This window comes from Fringilla coelebs (genome assembly GCF_963513975.1).
Source record: "Fringilla coelebs genome assembly, chromosome: 19".
NCBI classification, from domain to species: Eukaryota; Metazoa; Chordata; class Aves; order Passeriformes; family Fringillidae; genus Fringilla; species Fringilla coelebs.
The window spans coordinates 4,809,272-4,819,247 of NC_140045.1; positions in this window are offsets into that span (position 1 = coordinate 4,809,272).

Genomic DNA, 9,976 nt, shown 5'->3' on the forward strand with positions numbered 1-9,976 from the left:
TGGTTGGCTTGGATTTTCACATTTGAGGATAAAAAGCAGGATCTGGGATGCAAAGCTGTGCAGCTAATCAGCTGGAAGAGAGGTCCAGAGAGCAGCCCTGGCTGCACAGGAGTCACAGCTCCCAAGAAAGGCTGAGGATCTGTCCTCCAAGCCAGTCAGAACAGCTGGGTCATTCCTGCCAGGCCATGTTCAGTCTTGAGGGTAGGACTGCTTTTGGAGGCAGCCACATTCATCACCCACAGCAAAACTTAATGAATAGCCAATCTTTTCTGGCAGCTTTTTATTGCAGGGAGGGCAGAGGGTTTATGTGAACTGGATTTGTGAAGGCAGTTGTACAAATATTTGTTCTCTGCTCCTTAGCAGCAAAGGGATGAGTATAAACAACATACCCATTTAAGGTCCCACTCACTTGTTACAAAAGAATTGATCCAATTTTGGTTGTGTTATGGGCCTCCAGCTTGGTCTGCAGGTTGTGTATGGTGTAGCTCAGCCCCATTCCATAGCCTGGAACAGAGGCAAAGTCATGACAGAGCAATGCTGCAAGGATGGAAATCCTCCTGCACAGGGAGAAGCTTTGACCTGGGAAGTGGCTGTAAAGAGAGCACCTTTGGGATCTCCAGCCAGTGATACAATACCATCTATACCTCAGGTTATCTCAAGCATTCATCTGCTCCCTGGGAAGGCAGGATCAAGCTATGGTTGTTCACTCAGTGAGGCAGTTCCTCCTGCAGGCACTGCAGCAGTGATTTGATCTTGTAGGGAAAGGAAATTCTAAAAAAAATATCACAAGAAAATTTTAGCATCTGGATTCAGTGCCCAGGTTAGATTAGGGCTGGTCTGTAAATGACTAAGGATCAGATCAGATTATCAAGACTTGTGTAAGACCTCTCCCTCCCAGCTCGGATTAAACCCTATGCCACACACCAAAAAATGAAATGTTGAGTAGCTACTCCCAAAGTGAACATAGTCTATTCAGTTGTGTGATTTTTCCCACAGGAAAAATACTGTTTGATTATGGCATTAAATAGTGTGCAATATTAGACAGAGACAGGCTAAGACAGACTTGACTTGAATTTTGGTCCTCCCTAATATTAAGGTCTTTGATTTTGCAACTTCAGTACTACTCTTTTATAAGTAGAGAGATTTTGTGCTTAAAAGTGTTTAATTTTAAACCCCTCCTTATGCTCTGGAGAATAGGTCTCTGCTGTGACTATAGAAAAACTGTGAGAAAAAGAGCAGTTTGAACAAACTACCTTGGATGATTCCAAAACCATTTAGCCTTGATTCCCTTTAGTGATCTTTTATCATCACTGTAATTTGATATTAATATTTTTTAATTAAAGTGCAGGAACATTTCTGGCAGTTGTTTTTGGTAGGTTCCCATTAATGTCTACTTGACTGGAGACAGAAAGAGTTAAGCACACATTTAATTATGGAGATGTCTGCATGACAGCATAAAATATCAAATGAAAAAGAAACACTTTTAATATGAATAATCATCAGACTTAAAAGTCTCAGTCATCTTTAAATAGCAATATATTGATGACTAAAAGCAGCACTAATGTGTCATGCACTATACAGCCTGGAGTTTAACCATTTATTTTAACCTTCCATGTTGCAGGAGCTCCAAGCAGGGGCACAGCCATTGCTCAGTTTGTGTGGGATTAATGTCACCATCCAAAAGTTGAGCCTTTGGCCCCCTCAAAACCCAAGAACAAAAGGGAAGAGATTAACTCCTCTAGAGTATTTCCTCTCCTCTGCTAAGGGGCATCTTTCCTGAAAGGAAGCATTCTCCTTTTTGTCTCTAAGGGCACTAAGGAGCTTTTAAATGGTTCATGTTAGTGCAAATGTACCCAGTACAGGTCTACTGGCAAAACATGGGAATTTGGACTTCCACTGAAAAACTGCCTTTATAAATTTTGGATAGAGACTTTTGTCATTTTGACTAAACCTCCACAGAGGTTTTTCCAGTGACAGGTAATAGCTAATAGCTTTGGGGTTGTTTTCTAGAATGTAAGTAAAGTGCTATTACAAGACTCCTGTAAAGTTCCATAGAATTGGAGGCAGTTCAGAGGCCACCATTTCTATTTCTATAAGATGTGAGGCTGTTTGAAATGAGCCTCGGGCAGCTGGTAGGAGCAGGACAGGGCACAGCTGCCAGCAGGGTCAGCCGAGGGCAGATGCCACCACGGGGGTTTGTCTGGGACACAAGCAGCCCGTGCCCTTCCCAGCCCCACTTCACACCAGGGCTGTATCTTGCCCTGTAATTTATAAAACTGATCCTGCTGAAACCATACAGAAGGTTTCAGAGTGCTGTGACCTCAGCTAGGAAGAACAGCCAGAGCACAGCACAGGAATTCCTGGGCTTTGATCCCCTGCCAGCACTGCGGCCCCAGCGCTGGGGAAGCTACTGAGGAAACAGAGTTTGAAAGCACAGCCTTCCTCCAAGGCTCTGGGTTCTGTTCCCAAAAATGTGGCCTTGCAATTTAGCACCCACAAGCAACAGATAAGAGGTTGTAACACCCAGTGCAGCAGAACAAGGTTAGGCCCTGGTGAGGATCCCCACTCCCCTCTGTGGGCAAGCAGAAGCAGCTCAGAAGTGACAGCCCTAGGGAAAGAACAGTTTCTGGAAAGACATGGTCTGTTCCCACAAAACTCTCTATTTCAGCTCTTCATCAGGGGCACTGTCTTTTTATTTCTTGATTTTCTTCAACCAGCCTCTCCTTACAAATACTGCTACTGAGCCTCAAGACCCAGGAATCTAGAGGACAGGAATTTGCTGTCTGAGGGATTTAAAAAACAAGTTGAGTGACTCCTGTGCCCCCTCTGGATGGTTGTTTACCCAAGCGCTTTCCAGATGGTTCCTAAAAACTTTCCAAGTATTAGGGGGTTTTTTTCCCCTTTAGTCCTTCCAGCAATTATGTGAGGGGTCAGAGTCTCATTTGTGCGAGTCCAGTCCCTCAGTAATATCACTGGAATGCTGCAGGCTTTCATCCACCACAGCAGAAATAGAAGTCAGGTCAGAGTCTGTCTGAAAATTCACCCCTTCCATCGAAGATAACGCAATTTATAACTCTAACACAAGGACAGACAGAACTAAGTGGATGGTGGATGTAAGGCCTCACAAAGCTTGCCAGCAGCAGTAACTCTTGTTTTGCAATCACTCTTTGGAGCAGAGTAGATAAATTTGCACTGAAATCAAACTTCTTGATGTCTCTGTTTCTTGCAAGTCCTCTGACCTCTCAACAACTTGGCCTGGCCATCAGCAACTAAATGATATATCCCAAGAGTTTCCTGCTGTTCAGAAGGGACGTGGTGAAACAGAACTCCTTTTACTCTTTGTAACACACCATAACCAAGAAACAGAACATTTTGACTTTTGTCCTTAAAGAACAGAAGTTATTTCTGCAGAAACACTGCAGAAACAGTCTCTAAACTTATCAGGGGAATTGCAAGTCAGACAATCACTCAGATCCTCTTGTCCCTGCCAGGCACTCTGCTCCCTCTTCCCAAGGCTAACAAGCATTATTCAGACTGGGAGATCCAGTAGGGACAGTGTGTCTGATGTTTGCTGGGCTATATTAAAGAACATGTTCATTTTGCTTCTGAATGATATTTGTAAACATTTGCAAGCAATAGAGAAAAATGGATTCATATTTTATTAAATCTGTTTACAAAACCTAGAAGACCTGAGACAACACTATGTGTTGGAGTACAGATGTTTTCTCCCTCTCCAAATGTACTTAGGAAACCTAAAATAAGTAACACTGAGAGGCTGTCAGCTAGCTGGCAGGAAGGGCAGGCTGAGTTCACAGGCCCCGTGCAGCCCCTGCCTGCAAGGCTGAGCTCCTGTGTAGACGATGCTTCATGACCTGCACAGGACAGTCAGGCACCTCTTCAGTTTCACTGACTTACACCCACCTTGATCTTTGTCTCCTGTATTTGGGGTTTTTTTGAACTATTGAGAAAACTAAGTATCATTTTAAAATGAGACTATCCAACCAGAGTAAAATTTCAACCATTTAACAACTGACAAGAAATCAATCTGTTTGCTTTTGCTAAATATGTTTAAAATCTCTAAGCAGTCCAAATGGGATGTAGGAATCATTTCCTCTCAGATGACAAATGACAGGCTAAATTCCACCCACTCTGTTCCCTCTGGCCTGACCTAGGGCTGATAGGAAACAATGAGCGTCTTTCCGTTAACTTAAATGGATTTTGTGTCAGCCCCATTAAGTAACAGCTTATTTCCCCTCATTGATTGTGATGTCAAGATGAGGAATTAAGAGTGATTGGCACATTAAGAGGGGATGGCAGACATTCACAGAGCAAAATCCCAGTGATGGGGAGAAGAAAAGAGGGGAAAAGATTTTGCATGTGATGTTACAAACATCAGTTAAAGATGGTCCACTGTGGACCAGGATTCACAGAACTGCTTTATTTTGGCTTTGGTACAAGGGTGAACATTTTTTATTTACTTCTGAAAAGGGAAGATATATTAAAATATTGGGTCCAAAGAGAAATAGTTTAGTTCTGCATGGGTAACACATGCTAAAAAGATCTTCAAAAGCCTCCATTTCTGGGTGCTAAAATCCTGCATCTGAAAAAAAGGCATAAATGTTTGGGTTTTTGTTTGTTTGTTTTTTTTCCCAAGGATGGGGTACAGCTTGGGCTTTCTTTGCAGGCCACAATAAAAAGACAACTGAAGGATGGGGTGAGAGACCTCATCTCTTAGGATCTAATGACACAGAGAGGATATACTGTTGCAATACAGTAGAGTAATTCTTTATTCTCTCTTGTAGACTTCCTAAAGGCAGGCTACAACACAGATCCTCATGACTCTTATCCCTTTGGTTTAAGAAACTGAACTGTGATTTTTCAGGTGTTCTTCAGTCTGAAGCTGAAGGCAATGGCAGCTACTTAGCTCCTGAGCCAGGTTGTCCTGATTTGGCCTTTCATATAAAATTCTCTTTATGAGTGAATTTTATCTTTAATAACTCGCTCTTTGCCTGTCAGCCAAAATTCCTTACTGATTTCTGTTAGAGAAACTGATAGATGTTCCAAGGGCTGTGGGCCACCATCTTTTTTATGGTACAATTACTAAAAGCCAAACCCTTCTCACATTTTTTATTTCTAAAAAAGTCTTGAAATCTGGCACCTTTATGACTAAAGCCTCCCAAAGGAAGCACTACAGAATCAATATTGGAAAGCAGGATGCTTCTGCATTTTTTGAAGTAAAAGTTCTCTGCAGTCATTAACAGACTTGATTCATCTGATGACTCAGAATTTGTGCAGCTGGTCCAAAGCCATTTCAGAGACTGAAAAGTGCTGCTTTTCTCTCCTTCTCTAAATAAGTGATCTTTTCTCAGTTACATGAAGAAGCACCTCCTGCCCTCGTGTCAGCTTCTTCATTTAAGGAGAAGGTTATATTCAGAACATGCAACAGCAAAGAATTTGATTGAAAAGATGAATTAATATAAAATTTGACCTTCATCAGTTTTCCCAATAAGCATTTTGAAATCTTTGAAATGCCCTTTTGTTTATTGGAAATGCAGTACACGGTAGGACTATTGCAATACACAGGCCAAACAGAAGAACAGACTGCAAAGATAGAATGAACAGAACAGACTGCAAAATAATGTTTCTCCATTAATTTACTATAATTAAACTTCATTAGTCACATGGATAATCATATTATAATTTCATGTTTCTCTCATGTTTTCAGGAGCTTCATGCTTATTGAAGTTCCTGAATCAGATACATTCTCGTTACATTTTGGTTCAAGTTTTTTAAACAATCAGAGCTTACATTTTCTATGATGCATTTAAGTTTTATTTTCATTATAAAATTCCAGTCTCATGACAGATTTTAAATGTTAATAATTCAGCCATTGCTTTTGAAGGGGTTCATCGGCTCTATTCACTGATGATTTAAATAGTCAATTTTTAATCATCACTCTCTTTTGAGAGTTTATAGCTGTGCTATTCCTTTCCCATTAAATGCTGTCACAGTAAAGATTTTTATCAACTGGAAGTACTTCGATTTTATTCCCCATGGTAACTGTTTATTATCCTCACAAAATCTTGTGGGTTTGTGGGACATGAAAAATACACTTTCCTCAGAAATAGTGACAAACGAGAAACCTTCAGCAGAATTTGACATATCATTATCCAGACTAATGTAATCTAGTACAAGGCACATCCCTCTAAAATCCCTTGTTTCACTTGCAAGTCTTTCTACAATGTGAGTAGCAATGCTGTAATCCCATTTCAGGTTTAGTGCTGGCAGCAAGAGCTGGGGCATCAGGTAAATGTTTACATTTCAACATTTCCTGCTGTAAGTGGCTGTCTATGCCAAGGAGGAAGCCCTTCTTCGATACCTGTGTCACCCTGGAAAAGTTGTCCAGGCCAGAACTAATTCCATTAGTGCTTGGAAAGCTATTTATAGGCCTGCCTTCAGTGGGATGACCTTATTAATTAGATTGGGAGAAGGCTGAGGGAGGGAGAGACGCTCATTTCACAAGACCATTGACATGCATTTCCAGAAGCGATGCCTCTCCTTCACACTATGCTCAAAAAGACTGTCAAATAAAGCAGAAATCTGGGTCAGTTTGCAGCAAGGAAAAAAAAGCTATATCTATGCTGTCTGCAGGACACATACATAAACTTTTCACAGGGTAGTTCTGCTGCCACATGTCCTTGAACACACTAACAAAGCCCAAACCCTGTGTTCTCTAAATCCAAGAAAAGGAAAGACCTTTACCACTAAAGCTTCTAAATCAAACCTTAATGAAACCACCACCTTCCTCCATTATCAGGCACACCCCTAAGACAGGAAGGCTAAATCTTCATATTCTGTTTGTTATGAAATCAAAAGAAAGCAGAAGGGTACTTTTCTGCCCCGTATTTACCCCAAATGCTTGATTTACTCTCCAGTGTAGACTGGGAGTAGAGAGGAGATTCACCTGGCAAACCCATTTCCTGTGCCTCACTAAAGCTGTGCTGCTCTGCTCCCTCCCCACTGCATTTAATTGGCTCCCTGAGCCACGGTGTCCTGCTCTCCTGCCTGAAGCCAGCCCATCACCACTGCCAAAAAGTGAGTAGCTGGGAGCATTAGCCATGTCTTGTCACTAATACATTCATTTTGGCAAGTGAGGAACTGCTTCTGTGTTATCTGTATAACAAATCAGGGGACTGGTTATTGTGCAGGCTTGTAATAAGAACTCATCTGTGCAAAGCAGCCAAAAGAAGCTCAGCTTTTGTGCAGGATGATTACTTTTACCCATATAACCTCCTGACAGAATCTCATTCATGTCTAGCATCCCAGTGGCAATTACATTTTTCATCTTGGGTGGGGAAAAGGAAGCTTTCAGAGCCTGCCTATTCATTTGATGGATTTGTACAACCCAGGACAATTTTGCAGTGCAGAGAAAACTACAGACCCTACTTCTGTGTCCCTCTTTGCACAATTCTGTACAGATATTCAATGTCTCTTTCAGAATTCAGTATGTCTTTATGTGACAGTTTATGCTCATCAAAGTCCTCCACCTCTAGACAAGCAGACAGTGCTTGTGAAGGGCGGGCAGGAGATTGTACATGGGTACAATTTGACCTAAAAATAATAAGGGCAAACCACACAGCTCACATACTCCTGAGTGTCAAGAGTTGTAATTAGTAACAGATTTGCCATGCAAACACCTATGAGGTACCAAAGGGGTGTCTGGGATTGCCTGGTTCATTTTGGAAACCCATTTTACAAATACCTTACAGAACTAAAGTCTCTTTGTCCCATGAAAAAATAATAGGTTAAATGTCTTATTAAACAGCCCTTGGCTGTTCATGCTCAGTATGTTGCTCCTTCCAAGCATACTACATGATTGGGCCCCACAATAGGGATGCATTCAGTAAGAAAAGTTCCTTCATCCTTCTTGTAACCCTGACTCATTTATTAAAATGCATTTCTGGCTGAGTGCACAATGACATATTTCTAGTCTTAAGAACGTTTTTAATCAAAACTACGTAAGGTATTTGAAGGTTCTGGGTTTTTTTACTTTGTAAATAAGAGTAACCAAACGAACAAGGCTTTTGCTTCCTTAATCTTGTATGCTGAATGCCAGTTTTTAGGATTTGGACTTAATGGCTCCTTGGTCCATAATAAGGGCTTTCTTTTATTGCCATGTTTTTAGGGCACTGATTCATTCTATCATCAAAAACAATTACAGAGATGAGTTCAACAAGAGTCACTGGTACTAAAAATATGTTATTGGTCAGGACTGCTCTAACCTGTGCTGAGTAATATAGTGTTCTCCTTAATAGACACTGACTTCCAGTAAAAAAATCTTCCAGTTTCATCACCACTGTCATGATGGTTGGGGCATTCTTAACCTGGTTCCACTCAGTCAAGCTTCATTTTATGAATGTTCTTATTTTCATTCAAAGTAAACAAGTCTGAACAGTATTTTTTTTTTTTTACTGTATCTTAAATTTGTATATCTTTGATGCTCCAGCAACAGGAAGTTACACTGGTTTGAGATCTGTGTCTACAGAACAAAGGTGGAAAAACAGGCTTTGAAAACTGTGAGGAGAAAAACTCTGACGCATTTGTGAGTAGAGTCTAGATCAAATGTCCAAGGCAGCAGGGAAGGAAATGAAAATGACAGTGGCTTGGGACAAGGCAGAAGAAAGAGTCAAAGAGGAGCAGAGGGAATGAGAGGAGATGGAGACAAGATGCAACACCTCTGTGTGCACCTTTGAAGGTGTCAGTGCACTCGTTTTACAGGAGTCAGCCCAGTTTTCTGCCAGAACCCCAAAACAGCCAGCCTTCCAGTCATGGTGTACACATCACATATTCCAGCACATTTCTACAACCTGAAAGTGCAAATTACTGGGGAGTTGCAGAGGAATGCAAGGATGGGTGTGTGGTACTGAGCAGGAAGGCAGCTGCATCACCACAAGCCCTACCTCGATATAAAGCCAGGATACTGCTGGCACTTCAGCTGTTGAAATGCAGCTGTGTGCAGGTCTGGGCTCTTCAGCAGCGTCCTCAAACTTTGCTCCTTCTGGATTAACAGATAACATAGGCAATATGAAACTTTATTACCAGTGACACTGCAAAATCGGATGACAGATTATACCAACATATTAACAGTGATACCTCACTGAGATTAATGGGACTATTTCTCAAGGAACTAGCTTGGCTCGGCATTTCAGGAGTTCTCCTTTCCAGCATCAAGCTCTGTCCTCCTTTTTCAGAAAAACTGAGCAGCTGTCTGCAGAAGTCTTCTGGCCCAGCCTCACCTGTCCTAGCAGCAACCAAGCCCCTGCTGAAGAACAAAATCTGCAATTTGTATTTGAGGAGCTTATTCTTTACTGGAACTACAGAAACTGAGGGGCAAGTCTTGCCACAGCAGTTTACAAAAATGTTACCAGATAATCTTTTGCTCACTGCTGGCACCAGGGAACAGCTGGTAAAGGGGACTGAGAGTCAGACTGAGCCTGACATGCAGCCAAGGCATGACGCTCACTCTTCCCTGTGCTGGAGGTGGTTACCTGGCAGAGGTGACTTACAAACCATGGCACAGCTGCCAGCAGATCCTGTCTGCCTCAGTCCTGCCATGAAAGATGTTGACACGGAAAATGGTTTATTTGTCTAAACCCGCGGATTGCTTTGGTGTGCCTCTACTAATCGCTTTTGTTGAGGGCTGGAACTGTTCATAATCCCCCTATAAACAAGACATTAGATTAGAAAAATAGCATAAATAGAATTCTAATAATAATAACATTAATATTCTCCTAATTCATAGCCCGATTTGTACTGTACAAGGCAACACCACCTTCACCTTACAGAAAAATGCTTGACATGGTCCCTTCACTTGCTGAAATTACCCTTGCTTGGCAAAGTTAGGTTTGAGTAGGTAAGATTAGGGCATAGGGACGGGGAACCCCGCCAGGCAGTTTATCCCCGCCAAGCAGTCCGG